General features: G+C 42.1%; 1 long non-coding RNA gene across 1 annotated transcript in view; it reads right to left on the reverse strand.

Annotated features, from left to right (window-relative positions):
• Positions 1-2591: 2591 nt before the first annotated feature.
• LOC117283513 overlaps positions 2592-21791 on the reverse strand; it is a 53227-nt gene continuing 34027 nt past the window's right edge. The window contains exons 3-5 of the long non-coding RNA XR_004514524.1: positions 10357-10558; positions 8981-9072; positions 2592-2800 (exon numbers count right to left, since the gene is read on the reverse strand). This is a non-coding gene — a long non-coding RNA (uncharacterized LOC117283513). The remainder of the gene's footprint in view (positions 2801-8980; positions 9073-10356; positions 10559-21791) is intronic.

Consider the following 21791-nt stretch of genomic DNA (forward strand, 5'->3'; position numbering starts at 1 on the left):
TGCACAGCAGCCAGAGTTGTCCTCTAAGATGTAAACCTGACCATAAGGCCCCTTGTGTAGACTGGAGATCCTGTCTGATCCCTGCCCCATTGTTGCTTCAGGATCCAGCTCCTCACCCCTGACCTCCTACCATTCTCTCTTCACCATTCCCCTTAGCCATATTGCTACTTTCTGCCTCCCCACTAGAAGGATAAGCAACATTGGAACAGGAAGTTTCATTTTATTCCATGCGGTAGCCCCAGGTTGAGACAAGGTCTGGGACATTGAAGTTGATCGATAAATCTTCTTGGAAACCAGATGCCTTTCCCTCAGCCTCATTCCTTCGTTTGTACCACCAGTTGGCCTGATTCCTGGTTCCATCTTCTTACACTGTGCCTGTGACCCAGGAGTCCGGTGAGCCCAGGGGGTTAGTACTGCCTCTTCCCACATCAGCATAAGAGCTGCCCTGGGCATGGTCTCAGGTCTCCTGGCCTTCTCTGTAAAGTGCTGTTTCACATCATCCAGGATAGCTTCCCATAGGTAGTTCTGCCCTCAGTGGTGCCAGATGGTAGAGCCAACCAGGAACCTGGACCACACAGGTTTCCGATGATGTACCAGGTGTGCTCAGGTGTTGGCCAAGACCACGTGGGGTGCAAGCTGATGATTCAGGATAAGGACAAACAGCCCAATGGCTTCTGGATTCCTTTCTCCCAAGTCCATACAACAATGGCTGGGTCACAGCCACAACTGCGAGATTTAAGGAGGAAAGCAGAGGGAAGGGAAACAACTAAAGCTAAAAAGAGAGCAGGGTAAGGTTCTCAAGGGAAACTCCTGTGAAACACCAAGGTGCAAGTTTGAGCTGGGGAGATAATTTTGGAGAAGACAGCAACTTCAGGGGCGGGGCTAACTTTCCTAAGAGGCCCCTCATACCTACAGTGTTAACAGACATTCAAACTCTATAACCTTTGTGTCAACAAGAACCCTTTTATATGCTGCAAACACTCTCCTGACTGTCCAGCTCAGGAACTGGCAAACTTTATTTTGTAAAGGACAAGATCCAAACTATTTTCATGTTTGTACCCACACAATCAATCTATGTCCAGCCTCATCAACTTTGTAATATTAGCAACAAAACAGTCTTAAACAATACATATACTAAATGGTATGGTTTTCGGCTAATAAGCTTTATTTACCAAAACATTTGGGCGAACAGATCTGGCCCTAGGCCAGTTTACTGATCTCTGGTCTAGAATTTGAAAGAAATGGAGAAATGTTAATGATGCAGATTAAGTTCCAAAATGTGCCTATGATGTGTGCATGCTAAATAGTACACAAAAAGACAAGGAAATCTTCTTCCAGTATTTGAAAATTATCTGACAATTCAGTAAAGCTGCATACATCATTCACAAATGATTGAAGGCCAATGTGTAGCTCTGTTGTTTCATTTTCTTCCTACTTGTTAACATAAAGGGAAATACCAATACTCATTCTGGGAGGAACTGTATTTGTTCATCAGTTAAAATCCCTGGCTACACTATGGATACAAGATCCCAGAACAAACATCAACAGAAGTGTTCTGTCGGGGATCATTTGGCTAATGAACCTACAATAAAGAGAACTGTGTATTTTAGTGTCCTTTGTAAATTGTGTTTACACATTCTTTCTATCAATCAAAACTTTGTAGCACATCACTTTTTTATGTACTTCAAACTACTTTGTTAAAGCTTGGGCCAGGTAGTATGGGTTTTTACAACCATTGAGAACCACATCACCTACCTTAAGCAACTTTTGTTTTTTCTCCCATCTTTGCCCCCTGCGTTACCCATATGGCCCCTTGGAGAAGGTCCCCAAGGAACGCACAAGGGACTCCTTAGTTGAGAAGTCATGAGATCTACAGGGTCCTGCATTCTTTTTGCACATTGAACCCCTATTTGAGACACATACCCTCAGGTCACTATACACTGTTCCTACAAGGAAAATCCTGTGTTTAAACCAATCTTGAGTGTGTGTTCTGACAAAGACATTACACCGAAAAACTATGAATGTTGTAGGAACTTTAGGCTGCCTGACTATATTCTGAAACCGTGTAACTTCTGGTCCCATGACCACGAAGTTCATTCATGAGAAAGTTTTAAAACACTGAACAATAAATCCATAAAGACCAATTACTTAGCAGAGTTTTGAACTTTTTAAAAAAAAAAGTAAAGACAATTTCATATGTGTCACAAATGTTCCTAAGGAATACGATTCCTGGCCAGGACGGAGAATCAGGATAGGTCTAAACTCAGGATCAGTCAATGGTCTGCTTAGAAATACACAACCCAGCTTAAAGACCATTAAATATATTGCTGCTTTCAGTTTAGCAAAACATCCAAAACTGACTTTGTATGATTCTGCAACTTCTATAACTCACTCACATTTCATCCGGGGTTGGGGCCCCATTTACATCCCATGACCTTTCATAGGCTATGAGCTACCAAAGGCAGCAACTATGTTTGCTTCCCAAATCCCTAGTGACTGGTGAGTTGGTTGTACAGCATAATGTAAGGGCTCTGACACGGCACAGGAAAGACACAGGGCTGTCTGCCTGTCACTCATCATCCCCAGCACTGTACAGGAAGAGAACTCTGTGCTAGTGGCCCACTCCTCCTGGCTCAGGGAGAGAAGCAGATTTCACCAACCAGAAGGAGCCACGGTCTTGTCATCACAAGAGCTGGTCTGCGGGACCCTGAACAAGCATCTTGCCGCACGCCTCAGTCCCTCCTCTTCCACTGGTCATCACGGCCTCTCTCAGGTCCGCTCAATTCCCTCCAGAGCAGACCTGGAACGACAGTGAGCTCTTATGAAATAAATCTCATCGCTTTCTCCCATGGTGTAAAACCTTCCAGCCAAGTTTTACACACGTGAGTTCTTGAACAGAGCACAGGAACCCTTTAAACTGTTCTTGGCAAAGCCACGTTTCTATCCTTTTCAGGCCTCGGTGATCTTCCTGTGCCTCCCTCCACAGAGCTCTGCCCTGCCTGGGAGTCTCCACATGTGCTCTCCCTTCCTATATCCTAGACCATCTAGTGGAGTCTTCCTCATCTATAGACTGAATGCACTGCCGTCAAAATTATCTCTGACTCCCAGACCCAGACAAGTCACCTCCTTTATCCATCCCCATAACATCATCTCCTTCTTTTTCATGACACTTGTCTCAAATCCATTTAATAAATTACTTGTGAAACTATTTGTACAATGGCATCCTTGGCTGGACTGGAGGCCATAAGAGGTCAAGGACGTGTGTATTCGCTCCTGCCATGTTGACATCTAACAACTAGTGAATACACCGTATGTGTACTGAGTGACTGCCCCCAAAAGCTGTATCTCTCTGGAACTGTTTCCTCATTTACAAATGGCAATAATGCCCACTTCACAAGACTGTTGTGAGGCTTAAATCAGTTGAACTACCTGAAAGCCCTTGTGTGTTTTCTTATATACGGTAGACAATAAATGTTTGTTTAATGACTATAAGCACTATAGCTTCTAAGATGCCACCTTTTAAATGGATCTAACATGAGGACTAGTTAGTAATTAGCACCTGTGAAGGTTTTTTTTATTAGGTGATTAATGCAACTTAAACCTTGAGTGTTGAGGCTAAGGTATTATTAAACACAGGTGTTGATTGGCACTTGCTGGGCACAGGAGGTGCCTCACTCCAGACCAGGACACAGAGAAGTGTTGTCCTGGGGTAGGAGTTCACCCTCAGCTGAGGAAGCACACTGAATAGAGCTGTCTATTGCCTGGGAAGTACAGCCAGGTCCTGGTGTAAAAATAAAGACACAATGAAGAAATCACCAGGCTGGTGACTTCAAGGTGCAGCCCAAGATTGAAAAACAAAATGTATATCTCTTTCACTCTTTCTTAACAAGATTATAGGTAGGGTGAGCAATCAAAGCAAGGCAATAAACAGAGAAAGAGACATGGGATCCGGTCGTAATTGATCCAACCCAGAAAATGGGAGACTGGAATTTCCAGGATGATGCAGACTGGGAAACCCAGGAAGACAAATAAGCAGCCAACTAGAATGGCCACCAGGGCAGGCTGGGGGCCTCGGAGAGAGGTGTCAATAGGGAAACACTGAGGGACTGGCTTACTGAGAATGGAGTTGGAGAAAGAGCTGAGGGAAAGATTGGTAGTGGGTATTTAGAAAACCACACAAAGCACGGTGCATTTATTGTGAGTGAACTGTACAGAGAGCTTCAGGGCTGTGGCAGGAGGTAGAGGAGGATGAGGAATAGTACAAGAAAGGAAATATAATCCTAATACATTACATGAACAATATTTATATGGCTATAAATATTGGCCTCGGTCTTAACCAGTATGGTAATAACACCTCCTGGAGGATGACAGGTGAGGGTTATAGGTATAGGTGGTGAGGGTAGGCTCTGCGTGAGCAAGGCTCCACGAGAGAATTAATTCTTACTTTTAATGGCAATAAACTCAATAAATAATAAATAACTAATACAATAAGCCAGAAAATTCTAGCAGGTTATTGAGAAATGTAGAGAAAAAGACAGAAATAGCAGCTGAACAAAATTGGAGCTGAGGTCTGGGAAGAAGAGAATTATGCCACTGTCAATTATTACAGAACAACAGTGCTGGTTGCATGTTTAAACTGTGATTTAAGGAAAAAATATTTTAAAATACCAGAGAGGAGGTGTGACAATGTTTGAGCCATTTATGATTTTTCTGTAATTCTCAATTCTTTAAAAAAAAAACTCATCTTTATTTTTACATAGCAGATCAATAAAATGAAATTTGTGAAAGAAAACATCAAAAATAGAATTATTAAAAAGGAAGATCAGCTATAAACAGGAGAGACTTTGTAGGTGTGACCTGGAAGGAAGTGTAGAGTACAAAGGACGTTTCCTTGGTGGCAGGTTGGGCAGCAGTGATTGACCATCTATCTGAGTGTGGCAGAGATGTGTTTGGTCCAGAAGAACACCTTCCTCTCTCTTGTGTCCCTGCCCCCCGCCACACCCTCCATCCCATAATCACAGGGCCCAGGAGTGATCAGCACCACCCTCTCACAGCATGCCAGCTCAGAGTCAGTGGGCGATACGCATGTGCGCATGCCCTTCATGTTCTCCAATCTTTTGAAATTGTCATGACATACACAAAAAGTACAAATTACCATCTGAACCATTTTAAGTGTGCTGTTCAGTTCTGTTAAATAAATTGATACTGTCACGTGACACTACCACCATCTATCTTCAGAATTTTTTTCATCTTATAAAACTGAAGCTCTGAGCCCATTAAACAGTAACTCCCCAATCTCCCTCTTCTTGGCCCCTACCAATCATTATTGTACAGTCTATCTCTGTGAATTCTGACCAAGTACCTCACATAAGTGGAATCTTAGAGTATTTGTGTTTTTGCATTGTTCTTTTTTCACACAGAAAGTCTTCAAGCTTCATCAATATTGTAGCATATGAGGGCTGGGGATTTAGCTCAGTGGTTCTACCACCTGCCTCTCAAGTGCAAGGACCTGAGTTTGATCCCTGGTACCAGGGAAAAACATTGTAGCATGTGTTAAAATTCCCTTCCCTTCTAGGGCCAACGTCCCATTGTATGTATATCCCACATTTTGCTTATTTCTTCATTCTTCTACGGACATGTGGTTTGAGTCTACATTTTAGCTTTCATGAATAACACTGCGGGGAACATGGGTGTACCAACATCTCCGCGAGATCCTGCTTTTGGTTTTAATATTTTGAGGAGCCACCATATTGTTTTCCATAGTGGCCACCCCATTGTCCATTCCTACTAACAGCACTAACACCCTGGCTAATACTAGGCTCTCTGGTGTCATGTTGTTGTCACGTTAATGGGTCTGAAGTGATATTCCAGTGTAGCTCTGAGTCGCATTTCCCTAGTGCTTAGTGACACTGAGCATCATTCTATGTGCTTATTAGCCTTTATTTTTGATATGCTGCTGTCAACAAGAGTTATAGTGCACATTGTACCTGTATAATCCTCCTTTATAGCACCCTGAACAGAGCATGGACAATTAGGCACTGAGACTACTTCATGAAGGTACACAGGGAAGGTAATAAAACTGCACAAGTGAGCACACAAGCTTAGGGTCTAAATCAGGCACATGAGCTTGTTCTACTTCTAGCTCCACACCTACAGGTTGCTGGCAGCAGGATCCTGGGCAAGTTGCACCCTTCTCTGAATTTTTCGTCTGTAAAGTGAGGAGAGTAAAAGAGCCTTGGTCACAGAGCTATTGTGAGGATTAGCTGAGACAATGCAGAGGGGCACATCTTAAGTGCCCAGTAAATGCCAGAAACTTGAGGATGAACAAAAGGAAGTCACCCCTGTCAATCAGCCTTTACAGGTACACTATTGACACAGTTGACCTTGGCAAATATTTTAACTAATACTTATTCATATTTTCAACATTGCTGAAAACACAGTTGATGATATGGGAAGGTATATCAAAGGTATCCCTCCTTACCTGCCTCAAAAAAAGCCCCAGCAGGCCAATGTTCCCCTGCTATCACATCTCAAAACCGTGTGCAGATGTAAAGAACTTTCCTCTATTTTAATTTTCCTTTTGATATTTGCATCTATTTTTTTCAATAGGCCCATGCTGGTATTGACTGACATGTCAATTTTAGATATTATGGTAATTGAAGATGCAGCCCTCTTAACACCCCACTGCCTCACTCCTTCCTCCAATGTCACAACTTTTGGTCAAATCATTACTCACTGTTTGCATTTGAGTTGCTATGTACATCTCTATTTTTCATTCATTGGTCAAGCTGTACATTGTGATTGTCTTTCTTAAATGCTGCTTTTGGTTTTGACAGGAGTTAGTGGGTGCCTATTTATTTTTCATATATTTGTTTTTCTCTGTGCTTTTTATTCTATTTACAACACATGTAGCACACATATTTTCAATATTACTTTCCAAACATGTAAGCCAAAGAAATGTTCCTTTTGTCCTTTCCACTGATGCTGTCCTCAGTGGAGTTGTCTGTCTCTTATTTGCTGGGATACATTCTCTCTGAGATCTCTCTGGTTGGGTCCCTGTATTATACGGTGGCCTTAATTCTCAAGCCTCCTTTCTTCTACTTTCTAGATCTATAACCTTGTTCTGGCGAAGTGCATCTTCCAAGAATCCCTGAGGTTGAGTGAAACAGGGAATAAAACTTTAGAGCCCTTATGTGCCTGATAAGATTTTAATTCATCCTTCACATTAGGTTTTTTATGAAGCTGGATATAGAATTCCAGTTTTTAAAAAAGTCATCTTATCTTAGGAATTCCAGAGTACTGTGTTGTTTTTGCTTTACATTGGTGTCCAGTATTGCTATAGAAAAGTCAAAAGTCATTCTGAATTCAACATCCTCTATGTGGCCCATTTTCCCTGTTTTTAAGACCTTGTTCTGAAGAAATGCTCTGTGCATGTGGAGGGGGTGTTCCATTCTGCTGAGTAAAGATAAATCTTTCAACCTAGAGATTCATGGCCTTTTATTCCAAAAATTTTTCTTACATTCTCCCTCTTTTCCTCTGTTCTTCTGAAACTTCCAACCACACATAGCCTCATAAGTTGATTCCATGTCATTTTATTTTGTGTGGGTGTGACCTTTCACTATGCCCCACCACCTCTTTTTTAAATTAATTTTATTGATATATTTTAGATATACAATATGATGACATTCATCACTGGAAATTTGTATCTTTACATGATGCATCTTGGTTCTTAATTTTTCCCCATTCCCCTGCCCTCCCTTCAACCCCTTCACCCCTCCCCTATTTACAAAATCTTTGTTTCCACTTTTTTAAATTTTCTTATATTAATTCCATTCCCTTCCTTTCTTTCCTCTACCCCTCCTACTTCCCCTTCCCCTTTGCATCTTTTCTTCCTATTTCACATTATCTATTATACTTTTTAATTGTTGTTTACACTTTCAGTTTATCACACCAGGAAAACTTCAGTATTTACATATGTGTGTCCTTTTTATTTCACTTAAGAGTATAACCTCAATGTGCATCCATTTAGCTATAAATGTCTCTAATTTCTCATTATTTATGGCTGAGTAGTACTCCATTTTATTTTTTTTAAACCACACACATTTCCTCTATCCAGTCTCCAGTTGAGGGCAATTGGGCTGTTTCCAAGTTTTAGCTATTACAAACTGTGCCACTGTAAATATGGGTGCATATATAGCTGGGGTATTATTCTTTTAATTCTTTTGGGAAGATACCCAGCAGGGGAATAGCTGGTCAAATAGGATCTCTAATCCTAGTTCTTTGGAGTGTCTCCACACTGATTTCCACAGTGGTTGCATCAGTCTGCACTCAAACCAGCAGTGGAGAAGGGTTCCTTTTTCCCCATACCCCTGCCAACATTTGTTTATTGGTTGATTTCTTTGTCATTTTCAAACCTGAAATTTTATTGTTGCAACATAATTTTTCTAATCTTCTGTTTCATGCTTTAATTTTTGCTTTGCCTTTCATAATTTTAACGTCCAGGTGCTCCTTCCTCTTTCACTAATGAATCTGTTTCCATGGCAACTTGTTCTAATTTTAGGGATGCAATATCTTAATCTATCTCTCTGAAAGATTGTAATTAGTTGAATATTTCTATGTTTTAACTTAATTTTCATTTCCCTGCCATTTCTGCTGTTTGCACTACCAAGTTTTCTCAGTTTACTCTTTCATGTTAGAAATCTCATCAAAAGTGATCTTATCGTTTATAATTAAGACTGGGGTACCAATCAATTGGTTAGAAGCTGTGGGCCCTGGTGAGGGTCTAATCAATGCCCATCCCTGGAAGCCAATCAGGTGATAAGCTAAATTTCCACCCAGGGGCTCCCAAAAATAAGGCTGTTTTCTCTCAGATAAGTGGGTTTCTTCAGAAAGGGAGCTTACAGTCTGCTGCATGAAATAGGACATGGGGACTGATGTGTGTTCAGTTGCTGGCACTCCAGGAAGATGGCTGGAGTCTCACCTGCAGACTTACTCATCTTCATTTTCTACGTGGCCCCCTGTACCGTGCTGTCTCCACATCTCTTTCATTCAGTGGACCACAAAGTCTCTTGGCTACTTGGGACAGAAAAAAAAGGCTTTTAGCATCCAAGTTCCCCACATTCTGAATTTCAGTCCCCATCTACTGCTACCTGTAGAAGCACCTGCTGCCCCCACATCTCAGCCTCTCTGTGGTTCTTCCTACGAAAGTGGCATTTTTCCCTTTGGTTCTCTCATTTCCCCACCACCACCACCGCAATCATTTAAGTTATTGCTTCCTCCACCCTGATAGATTGAGTGCTACTTCTCCAGATATTGTTCATGTTGCAAACTTTTGCTGAAATTTCTTCTCAAATTATGTTTCTGCTTCTCTCCTTTCCCTTAGCCTTTGTCTGTTTCTACTTTTTTAATCAAAGTAAAATTCACATAACATAAAATGCAACATTTTAGCCTTGTTAAAGTATTCAACCCCATGATGATTATTTCATTCACAGTGTTGTACTCTCATCACCTCCATCTAGTTCCAAAGCATTTTCACTATCCCAAAAGGAAAGCTTGTATCCATTAAGTACTCACTACCATCCCACGTCCCCCACTCCCAGCTCCTGCAGGGAAGTAATCTGCATTCTGCTCTCTATGGATTTGCTTACTTTGGATTTTCCAATAAGTAAAATCATCCAATCAGACAATTTGTGTCTATCTAGCCTTTCACTTATTATGATGCTTTTGAAGATCTATGTTGTAGTATTCATCAACACTTGATTCTTTAGCATAGTGAATAACAATTCATTATATGTAAATATATTTTGATTCATCAGTCAATGGGCAGTTTTCTATTTCTTTATTCATTTCCTATCATGAGAGATTAGTGTTGGGAAGGGAAGACAATAGATATCAAAGGTCAATCTGATGGATGGGTTTAGCCAAATTAGTGTTACCAAGTGTTAGTGTGAGCTCCATTTTTGCCAGCCAGGCAGCAATCTGACTTTCATTTTTGCCTTTGCTTGGAAAATAAGCTCATGCCCAGTGCTCATTAGAGCCGCCATCAGATCTGGGTAACTTATCTATGCCATAAATAAAAATCTTTTGCTCCTTCCAGGCCTGGGGTCACAAATCAATTAAAGAAAGTTTCAAAAGGTAATTTGGAAAGACAATCTCAAATACAGTGGCACCTCAGTTCATGAATGTAATTCATTGCATGATTCTGGTCACAAAACAAATTGCTTATGAACCGAATCAAATTTCCCCATAAGGTTCAATGTAAATAAGGTTAATACATTCTGAATCATATGTATTTTTAGCCACAAAAATATGAAACAAAGTACAGTACAGTATGAAGAGAGTGAAGAGAACACTAACCTTGCCTGAGGCAATTTCTGGTGTGGAAGACAGGAAAGTGGGTGGGAAGGAGGTGGTTGGTTGTGAAGGGAGAGACCCCTCCATAAGGACATCAGGGGATCTCCTGAAGAGGATTCCTCTGTTCTTTATCTCAGCTGCAGAGGCAATTTTGATGAAAAAAATCTATCTAATGTCACTTGGTTTTCCTGTACTGCATAACCCTCTGAAAATGAGAGAACACATTATTGTTTGTCAGATTCAACACTCTGTTCATTACAGTTATGTTGGCGTGATAATTCTCAAAGAAATCCTGGCACTAATTCCATTTTTCCATAGTAAATTTTACCACATCACTGCTAACCTCCTCCCTATCTGCCTCTTCCCCAGTGGAAGGCTCCTCAATAGTCACCTTCTGCTGTTCACTCAGGAGTTCAGCAAGTTCTTCTATCATCAGCTCATCCTCACTGCCCTCAACAAGCTCCTGTATGTCTGCACCATCAACGTCCAGACCCGTACTTTTGCCCATGGACACAGCCCTCTCCACTACCTGTCATCAGACCCTTCACAGTCACATTCAGTGACACATTCTGACCCCAGGTTCCTTCAGGCTGAGTTTAAGGTCTGGCACATGACATCTTCCCAGGCTTTATCAGTGAGGTTGATGTAGTTGAGGACATTGAAGTGTTTCTTCCAGAACTCTTTCAGAGTCAAGGATGTCTGTTTGGCAACTATAAAACACCTGGTGAAGAGTGCCTTTGTGTACAACTGCTTGAGGTTGTCGATCACTGGCTGGTCCATGGGTTGGAGAAGAGGTGTCATGTTGGGGAGGAGGAATTTGTCCCTTATGGAGTCATACTCAGGGTCCGTGTCATCCACCAAGGCTGGAGAATGTGCTGGGGCAGTGTCCATCAGAAGAAGGCACTTTTCAGGCAGTTGGTTGTAAGAAAGACAACAGAGGGTACAAATGGCTTGCGTAGCCATTCCATGAATGATCATCCTGTGACACAAACTTTTGAATTGGCCCTCCATGTGACAGGCAGTCTGCCCTTTCACATTCTATTCCTTGAATGCACAAAGGGTCTGGGAATGGGACACCAGTAGTGGCTTAATCTTCAGATCAGCACTTGTGTTAGCATGCAACAACTTGGACTGGTGTCCTGGCACTGCCTTTTCCTCCTTCATGATGTAGGTTCTGTTTGTTATCTTCTTCCAGAAGAGCTCTGTCTCATTACAGTTGAACACTTATTGAGCGATGTATCCCTCTGCCTTCATGAATTCTACCAATTCTTTCTTGTAGGCTGCTGCAGTGGCCTTGTCCGAACTGGAAGCCTCACCATGTCTTACCACCCTGTGGATGTCACTTGTCTTGCAGAATTTGTCAAACCACCCTCTACTTGCTTTAAATTCATCACTTGTTGCACATATAGAGGGGTTTTCCTGCAGTAAATCACTGTGCAATTTCCTGAGATTTTCACACATTTTAGCTTCACTAATACTATCACCTGCCAGCTGTTTCTAATTCAGCAACAATAATAAAAGATTTCCCACCTCTTCCACCACTTGCATCCTCTGCTTGGTTAACATCATTATTCCTTTGCTACGTCAGCTCCTTTGATGTCATCTTTAGTCTTCAAATCAGTCAAGACTGTCAACATTGCCATCTTATACTCCAAGGCCGGATCAGTCACACAAATGCCATGTCATGCTTTTCTATAATTTCCTTCTCCAATTCCAAGGTTATTTTCTTCGAAGTCTTCTTACCATTCTTGCTCTATGCTTTCTTGTTACCTTCATTACTGCCCTGCATGTTCTTCTCACCTTCATTACCATTCTTTTTAACCATCTTGCTCACTCTGCACTTTCTTTGGAGCCATGCTGGACTGAATACTATTGTACAGTGCTGTATGTGCTAAAAAGCGCATGGAAAAAGTTTCACAGCAAGTGTGCACAGGTCTGTCTGTGACCATGATCTCGACTAGAGGAAGTGACGACCAACTGTCAGAGCAGGGAAGATGGACACGGACTTGATCTTCACCAGTGCAGAGTTTGATAATGGAAGCAAAATTTTGCCAAGCACTTCTGTTTGCAAACTGAATTGTTCATGAAGAGAAGCATCCGTGGACCAAGGTATTGCTGCAGTTTGGAATAGAATGACTGTTTGCCTATTAGATAAACGTGTTTGAATCTCAAGAATATTTATAATTAAGCATAAATCTTATAAAGTATTTCAAACACATAGAATAATAGTTTTGTATTAAGGAATAATCCATAGATAGACAATATTTTAAGAACATAAAATCTCATTCTATAAAATCTCATACTTCATGTCCTAGATTTGGAGCCAATTAACTTTGAGACATGAGTAACACTCCAATGGGAAAAATGTGGTGAAGAGGTGAGAGTAACTTCTGAGGTGCACTCATTTTCAAAATATCTCAGGTAGACAATGATATATTTTTAAAAATTTGAGATATGCCCCTGTGTCAGAATTGCTAAAAAGATTAATTCTCAAAGCAGTGGACAGAATGGAAGAGTGGGGAGAAATCATGGCAAAATTCCTATCTCCAACTCTTAAGTAAAATCGGAACCACTCCTGAAGAGTGTACACACTTCCCAAAAGTCCAGCTAACAAGGTGACTGGAAACATGAAAAAACCCAGAAAAAGAGTTTAACACTGATTCATGTTAACGGACACTACTGGACACAAGCTAACTTTCCTTTGCTTTGATCTTGGAAAAAGAAAGTCTTTTCTCTGCAGCTTTCCTGGGACCCCAGGGAAGTTGAGAAGTCAGTCCTTCCCAGGATACTGTGTGGCGAAATTCCTGGATATGCCCATTACAGATGCCCCTGCTAACCCACTTTGGGCTTTAGCTCCAGGATTTCCCATGCATTTGAATTGTGTCATTTGCCCTTTCTCAAGACAACAAAGGCATGGACCATATGATGAATAAAGCCACGCTGTAAGGGTCTAGTGCCCTGCCCATGGTCTTCAGAAGCAAGTTCTTTCATGTGAGTATCAAATGCTACTGGTGGACAATGGTCCTGCAGTGAACAGAGCTCTTAGCCTGCCTACTGGATCTAGAGTGCAGGCAGGCACAGCACCAGGCTTTAGAGAGAGTCAGAGACTCAGAAGCACAAAGGTGAGCCAAGTGGCAAAGCAGATCAACAAGACAGAGAAGTCATGAAGGGGTACAGATGGAGCAAGTTAGTCAGCATATTTGTCAGGTGGCTAAGGGAGGGGTCTTAAGAAAGGCAGGTGCAAGTATTGATGACGTCTTTCAGGTAGGGATTATAAAAGGTTTCCACTTCTCACCATAGTCATCACCCACAATGTGACCATCCCTGTAGCAGTCATTGTACTATCACCATCATCATTATTTCAAATAAACTAAGCGGTGACATGTATGTCATACTGTCCATCACACCCAACATGACCATTCCTGCAACAGCCTCACTCTCAGAACAACAGCAAGCACCAGCAATGCCTAAATAAGCACCAATGTTTGCATTGTGCTGTAAAAAGGAGGTAGAAAAGTTCAACTGCCCCTAGGCCCCCCAGAAATTGTGTTATAATCTTCATCATTATCATGAACTCAAATATATTGAGTGAGTACCATGGACTAAGCATTATGTGCGGATCGAGCCTAACAATAACCTGGAAGGTGGCAATGTCTTCCTATTGCAAACGGGAACTGTGGAACTGTGATTTGAACCTCCCTAGGCTGCCTGGCTTTACTGCCCACATGCCTTACCGTGATGTAATGCTTTTCCCTACAGCCCTCCCCAAGATTTTTCAGGTTGGAGCAGATGCCAGAGGATCCAGAGAGCACAGAAAGAAGATATTTGAACTATTCATGTTATAACTTGTCATTTCACCCTTGTCAGTGTCTATTTCATTCTTATTTTATAATATTCATATACTAGAAAACATATACAATATAGAAATTAATAAGTTACAGATACATGCTTAACTATGTGCTGAAAGAAGTGTGCAGTCAAAAATGGTAGGAGATAACTTGTCTCAACAAACCTGACATGATTTATACCATAGTTAGGCAAGTGGAAAATCATATAACCCAGGCCCAAGCATACTCTGGGCTGATAATTCCACATGTGTGGTTCTGATTCATGATTTTGTGCTCTGCAGAATTAAGGTCTTGACTGTGGCAATTGACTCAGAATTATGACTTGTCTTTCTATAGGGCCCTTCTATAATGTCATGTAATAAACTGAGTTCACCAGCCTGTGTATAGTAGGATGAGTCTTTCACTGCGTGTAACAGGGTGATCCATATTAAAAACAATAAACATGAGTTAGTTGCCTGACTTTTTCATTAACAAGTAAAGCTTCGTGTTTTTCTAAGACTCTTCTGCAAATGCCTCTAATTTTTCTTTGTTCAAAAAGTAAATTTCTGTTAAATGGATGCTTATCTTTTGGAGGTAGGCTGTACAAACAGAAAATGACACGGTCTCAAATATGCTTCAAAATAATCTGCGGTCAGGGAGAGGCAGGGGTCAGAAGAAACATAACCTTCTTAAGATGGTTGATGGATACTTAGGGTACATGATGTTATTCTGCCAAATTCTATCTGCATCCTAAAGTAGTACGTACTATCTTAAAACAGTCAAGGGTCATAGATAGATAGATAGATAGATAGATAGATAGATAGATAGATAGATAGAAAGAAAACTGGATTTTTTTTTCCCATTGAGCACTGTCAGAACCCGTATCTCAGCTGAGAAAGGAGAATAATCCAATGTGGATTTCACAGAAATTATTGTATGCCTGTCATGCATTCATGATATGCCGTACATATGCACATCTAATAAATGTACCCATGTTGTTTGTTGTCATATTAGAATTATCCTCAATCTACAAATACAATTAAGAAAGAAAAATACCTAATTTTAAAAATTGTTTTAATTGTTTAACAATCATTACATTAGCTATTCAGGGGAAAATTCAGGAAAGAAACAAATCTCCCACATCACTGAGATGAAGGGACCTTTGAAAACATTTTTCAGTGGATATTATTGGCATGGGAAGAAATGAATAGACTTTGCACACAAATTTATCTCTCCATCCTACTGCGCATTCTACAAGCTGAGATTGAGTGTCACGATCCATTGAAGGACATCTCACTGTGAGATGCAGACTGAAGCCCCCATAGAGACAAGGAGAGCTACCAAAGCTGACTTCTCTGACCAGGATTAAACCATGGAGCGATTCACCCATGGAGTCAACAAACAACGCAGAAAAAGCAGGAACCACAGGGTTACAATGGCCCATAGCTACTGAAAAAGCTAGAATTCTCTCCCAAAGGAAACACCCACGAGAGTTGACCATATCACCTCTCCAAGAAACAAGAGTCAAGTCTGCCAAGAGGCCTCGGGGAAGAGTCCTTCCAGAGTTCAACCTCTGGTTCTCTTCAATCCTTTGTGTTCTGAGGAAGAATTTCCACACCAAGAACTCAATTCCAGTTACACCCAAGATAGGATCAAAATGATAGGTAAATATAGACCCAGCTTTCTGCCCAGGCAGCCAAAGCACACAGTGCCACAGGGGACAAAATGGGCTGATTTGGATCTCTCACGGTTGTGACGTCTTCTTGGAGAGCAGCTGAGGGCAATTAGGAGTGGCACTCACCAGACTGTACTACCAAAAAAGCGGTGGGAGAAGCCTTGGACTGCTCACCATGACATGGACTTTCCTCAGAAGAGAGAGGATGGGACCACCCCATCCATGATGTCAAGATGAAACAGAAGGAAAGTGTGGAAAAGCCATGCTGACATGACAGAATTGGGGTCCCTGGGTCCAGCTGGGGGTCTGTACTGCGTCACAGTCCTGGAACCACAAAACCTCCAGGCTGGGAGAGGTTGACAACTGCCACCTGTTCACCAGGTGGAGGAACCAACGGGCTGTTTTATGGAAGGCTTTAGGGTTCCCATTATCCCCATCAGTACACCTATAACTTGCCCCTAATAAACACAATCTAAGGAAGAAATAGTGCTTGACCTGCACATGCTTTTCTTCAAAGACACTGTACCTTTCCTTGAGGGACCAGCACCCCTAAGTCTCTCCTACATAGGGATGATGTTGGAAACACCACCTGCCCTTCTCACCTTCCTTAGGCATTCAGAGCTTTATCAATCCTACAAGTGGTCAACATCCCTAGAGATTAGGACCTTGTAGCCCCACCCCATCTACAGGCGGATCCATGTGAAACTTTTTTCTGAGCCATTTGGTTGTAGCCTCAGAAGTTCACATTTCTTTTAAATTGGTAATTAATTTATTGATTTTTGTACAAAGGGCCCATTTAGATAAAATTCTGCATGAAAATGTGTTTCATGACATAAAACTTTGGAAACAACGAAAAAATAATAATTTAAATGATGTAACTTAACTTGATAATGCTCAGCCACTAAAAACAATGTCCACATGGAGAATAAAGAAACACACAAAGATCATCACGGTGACAAAATGTTAAGAAATGAGGACAATAAGTTTAATAGTCATTAGGCTCAGTTCATATTTTATATGAAAGTCTATTCATAAAAAATGGCCAGATGTGGTTCCATTTATATTATGCATTCAAAAGCCAAATTCATAAAAAATAAAAAGTAAAATAGTGGTTACCAGGAATAAGTAGGTGGGGACAGGGTGTGGAATGGGGAGCTATTGTTTAATGGGTTCAGAGTTTTAGTGTGGATTAATGAAAAATCTGAAGTTGGATGGATGCACAATGATATAAATGTAGTAATGCCACCAAGCTGTGTATGAAAATATCACATTGAAACTCAATATTTTGTAAAATTCATATATACTCATAAGATTACATTTAACAGATTTCAACATGATAGTGAATAACTGATGTCATTCTATCTTTTTTTAAGGCTCTAATCATACATTTTCTCACTTACATATTTTGCCTCACCTAAATTACCCTGGGCATTTTACAGAGGAGGAAACGGAGGTTCAAAGAGGTCAGCTGACCTCTCAGGATCAGAGTGTGCAGCAGCAACAGAGTTACTAGGAAAGACCATCAGTACTGCAGAACATTTTTTATGAACGTGGCTGGCACAGACCACCAGTATTAGATATTCATTTTGCCCTGAGACACAAGTTTCTCCAAAGTGTAGAGAAAAGGCTTGTCCACTAACTAGATTTCCAACTACCCTCTAATTTCTGCTAATTTTTGTAGCTTATATGAGAAAAATACTACTATTATTTTTTAAAAGCTATCTTAAATGTAAGCCAAAAAAGACCACAATTTCTCCATAACCAGTACACAAACATTCTGCTTCTCAGAATGGGACCTCAGAACCCTGACACTCTGAAGCTTTAAGGGTCCCATTAGTCTCAGATGGGACACCTTGAAGTAGGAAATTTAGACTCACCTGTTTTGCAATTTAAAATAAAAACAAGGTCTATTACTGATTGAATATTATGACTTCATTCATTTTCATCAATTACTATATTAAATTTCCTGAACTATCTGCTGTACTTCTCCCACATCCTGGTTGTTTATGGCTTTCAATCGACCAGGAGACCACCCAGATGACTTGGATCTTAGGATCCAGAAGGTATGATGCCCAGGCAGAATTCTACAAGTGAAGATGTTGTAAGCATCCCTCTGCCTAGCCTCTCTCCACCCTGATACCCATTTGACTTTAATTTGCCCCTGTTGCCAGCTCAGTGATCTTTGCATTCCCGAAAGAACCAGACAGTGAATGTCAAAGTCAAAAAATATTCATAAGCCCTCTGCTAAATCCACTGAAACAAAAGAAAGCACTTCTGGTATCTGGCACCTCGTAATTAAGAAACAACGCCTCCTTAGTAATAGAGGGAATGTGGAGCAATGAGAGGGCTCAGCCAGAACTCCTGCCAAGCCCAAAGAACCAGCTTGGTCAGGGGAGGAGACAAATAGATACCATGAGTCAGTCAAGTCTAGTATAGACTGCAAACCATCCAATTCACATGAATCAACATAGAACTGTCTTCTGGGATTCCAAGTTCTGCACAGGTCACAGCAATAAGATGGGATTCCTTGGAAAAATCAACTGCAGAGAATTCATAGCAAAAGGGCTTTCATAGGTCTAGGAAATGGAGCTTCACTGCAAATGTCACCTTTGGATGATGGAGTTGTCCGGGGAGCTGGGTTCAAGGAGAATCTGAGTCTACAACCACAATAGGAAGGAAAAGTGGTGTCTGCCTTTGCTTAGGAGTTGGGGCAGAGATGGCAGTATCTGTGGTAGGCATTTATTTGTCATCCTGGGTCTAAACTGTCATGAAAATATCTTTCCCAAAAATAGGCTCTCTGGGCAGCACTGGTCTTAGGCAAAATGAAGAGGAAGATGAAGAATGCTCTGAGAAAATCCAGCTTCTAACATCCTCTGCCCCTACACCACTGCCTTCAATGCCCAGGTTCTGTTCTGTCAGTAGCCCCTCGGCCTTCCTTCCCCCAATCCTTGTCCTGGATTCCTTCTCTGGTATAAGCACAAGAACAAAGACACGAAATCTGGAGGAACTGGGGACAAGAGTCCTGTGGTTCCCATAAGTGACAGGGGGACCAAAGAAGAAGCCACGTGGTCTTTTTTCTCGGTTTGCTCCCTTCTTCCAAGCAGCTCCTACTAATTCATTGCAAAAATCCTTTCTCTGACCCAAAACCTGGGCTCCAAGTGACAATAAGGACAGCAGGACAAAGAGGAGAGATCCAACAGTTAAAAAAAAAAAAAAAAAAAAAAAAAAAAAAGATGGTCGCCATGGGGGCAAAACTTAGACATCAGCTTTCCCAGGGATTGTGTGTGTTCCGTGTGGTTCTGCCCACATAGAGATGCCCCTCAAAATGTTCTAAGTCCTCAGGGGCTGGCATTGGTCTCAGTGGCCGTGTCCAGGTCTCAGAAGTCACCAGTGCACATGAATGTACATCTGTGACAGGAGAAGGGAGACACAGCAGAAGAGAAGTGAGCAGGAGAAAAAAGTCCATCTTTCCTCCCCTTTAAGGTAGAAGCTTAGACAAGTGCAGAAGAGTGTAGACAACTCTTCTCCTTTTGTGTTGAGGGTAGCACCACACAGGATGCCAAGGTAAGACTCAGGTTCATGGCTGTGAAAACTAGGTCCACCCCTAGCAAGGTGAGGTCGCTGGAAGAGAGTACAGTCTCTGTTCTTTCTGCAAAAAGCTTGGTCCTTCTAATCAAGAAACTGACCCAAGATGCCTGACAGCCCTTTTACTCTGTTCTGAACCAAACGGGTTTGGAAGCTATCTATGCAAACCTCTAAGTCCCTCAACTTACCTCTCTGCCTGTAAACATAATGAAGACATTTAATAAATGATAAGTAAATGATAAATAAGTGAATGGACCAATTGATGACTCTGGCCTCCCTCAATACAATCCGCCCAGAGACCAGACTCTCTGAATACTTTCTTCAGCTAAGGAAGAAAAAAGACCTGTCTTCCTAACCTTCCCACAGAGGCAGCTGCTTTCACCAAACCTTCCCATAGCTAAGGTAGCCTCAGGGAGGGACCTGTTACCTTGGACCATCCTAGCGCACCCAGTCAGAACATGATGCCCCTACTAGGTCAGCCAACCCAACTTCTACCTTACCAGCCAGGATATGCCCTCCTCCTTCCTCCCACCAGAAAGAAAACGGCAGGCACCTGGCATGATCAGAAGATCAGGCCAACTGTGGTATAAGCCGTAGCTCAGGAATTTGGGCTGAAAACCTTAGTAAGTTACAAAAACCTCCTGTATTTCCATGTGGAGCTCAGTAATGGGGGATAATGGCATCCTCCTCATTAGTGTCATGGCATTTCCATTAGAATGCAAGCTTTCCAGAAAGGGGCTGCCAGGGTGTTCGAAAGCTGGATGCATTATTCACAAGGTAGACTGTGTATACAGCGCCCCCTAGAGTTGTGTTCTGTTAATTGCATATGATGTAGAACGGGGATTTTATCTGTTTCCCACAGTAGTGCCTGACTCAATAAGTGATGATTGGGTAAATGAACGTGACTTTCAGAGGATATAACTAAATGACTTAGGAAAAGGGCATGGCTTTAGAGCCAATGTTCAATGAGAGGTAGTGGTGATTAGCATTGCCGATGATGTCATTAAGCTAATTGGTGAAGTACTTCCCCCCAGCCTGGTTTTTATAAGTCCATAGGTTGTGGACTTGAACAAGCGTACATTTCCAGATAAAGGTAGTTTTCCTCACATCCTCCCCCATGTCACCTGCTTGACCTGGCCTGGCACCTTCCCACCCTCAGCCCAGACCTGACCCCAATCTGACCTGAAGGCTGCAGCAGAATCTCAGGGCTACCATCTGGCTGCCACGAAAAAGTCAGGACTTTCCTCTTCTCTGTCTTTTCTTGGCTCCCTGCTTTGGCACCCAGACACCTATTCAGTAGCCTGGTTCTACTCAAAGGCCACAGCTCCTTCTTGGAAACAGCACAACTGTGAAAACAAGGGGCTCAAACACCTCCGCCAACAGGGACATTGCATAACGACAGCACTGTGTTCCAGGTGAAGAAAACCCAGTTTCAGAAGGCAGTATAGAAATTTCACCCTATGCTTAAAGAGGCTGTGTGGATTTCTAAGCTGTTTCTCCTTCCAAGGGACAGATCTGGGTTTGAAAATCAGACACCCCTGGCCTCAGCTCGGAGGTGTCTCACCTTCCCCACCAGCACCACACCCACAAGGACAAGCTCCTTTTGGGGGACAATAGGCAACTGCCACCTTTGTGTAAGGAACAGTGTCAGGAAGGAACCCACCCCAGAAGTATGACCTCCCTGAATGCCTGGGATTCCACTATTACTGATTCACCCCTCTGGGCTCGCCCCACCCACTCTCTGACACTCTTGGAAACACAGAGTCTCCTGGGAGGGGAAACACACTAAGTGACGCCTGGAGTGAACACTTGCATCAGGTGTTGTATTTCCTCCTGATAGGAATGTCGAGGGGCTTGGCCCATGGAGTTCAGGTGGATCTTGTAGGAATCCAAGAGGAAAGAAGGCATTGAAGTTAAACTTTGTTAGCGCCACCTAGTTTCCAAGAGTCAAGTCGGCCAACATCCTCCAAAGACAACTGGCTCCGGAGCTGTTTATTTCCATGAGTTAATCACCAAAGGGTTAAAAGAGGCAACACACAAAAAGAGCCTACATCCATACCCACATGCAATAGATCCTCAGCAGATGCTAGTCCCTCCCACCCTGCCCATGAATGGAAAGGACAGGTTTGTCTTTGGGAAAAGGGTCGGCCCCTCATCCTCAGGGAAAGGACAAGTGGAAGAACTTAGGTTTCTTCTCTACCCCTTCTGCCTCCCCATCAAATGTGAACATTCCTCCACCCAGGCAGCTCCTTTGTTCTCTGTCTTCTAAAAGAGAACTGAGAGGGGCCCAGGTACACAGCTTGAGCACCTACTCCATGTCAGGATGCTGGTCTAGGCGACAGAATCACCAG

Source organism: Fukomys damarensis, unplaced genomic scaffold, assembly GCF_012274545.1.
Source record: "Fukomys damarensis isolate Sample0158 unplaced genomic scaffold, DMR_v1.0_HiC HiC_scaffold_27, whole genome shotgun sequence".
Taxonomy (NCBI): domain Eukaryota; kingdom Metazoa; phylum Chordata; class Mammalia; order Rodentia; family Bathyergidae; genus Fukomys; species Fukomys damarensis.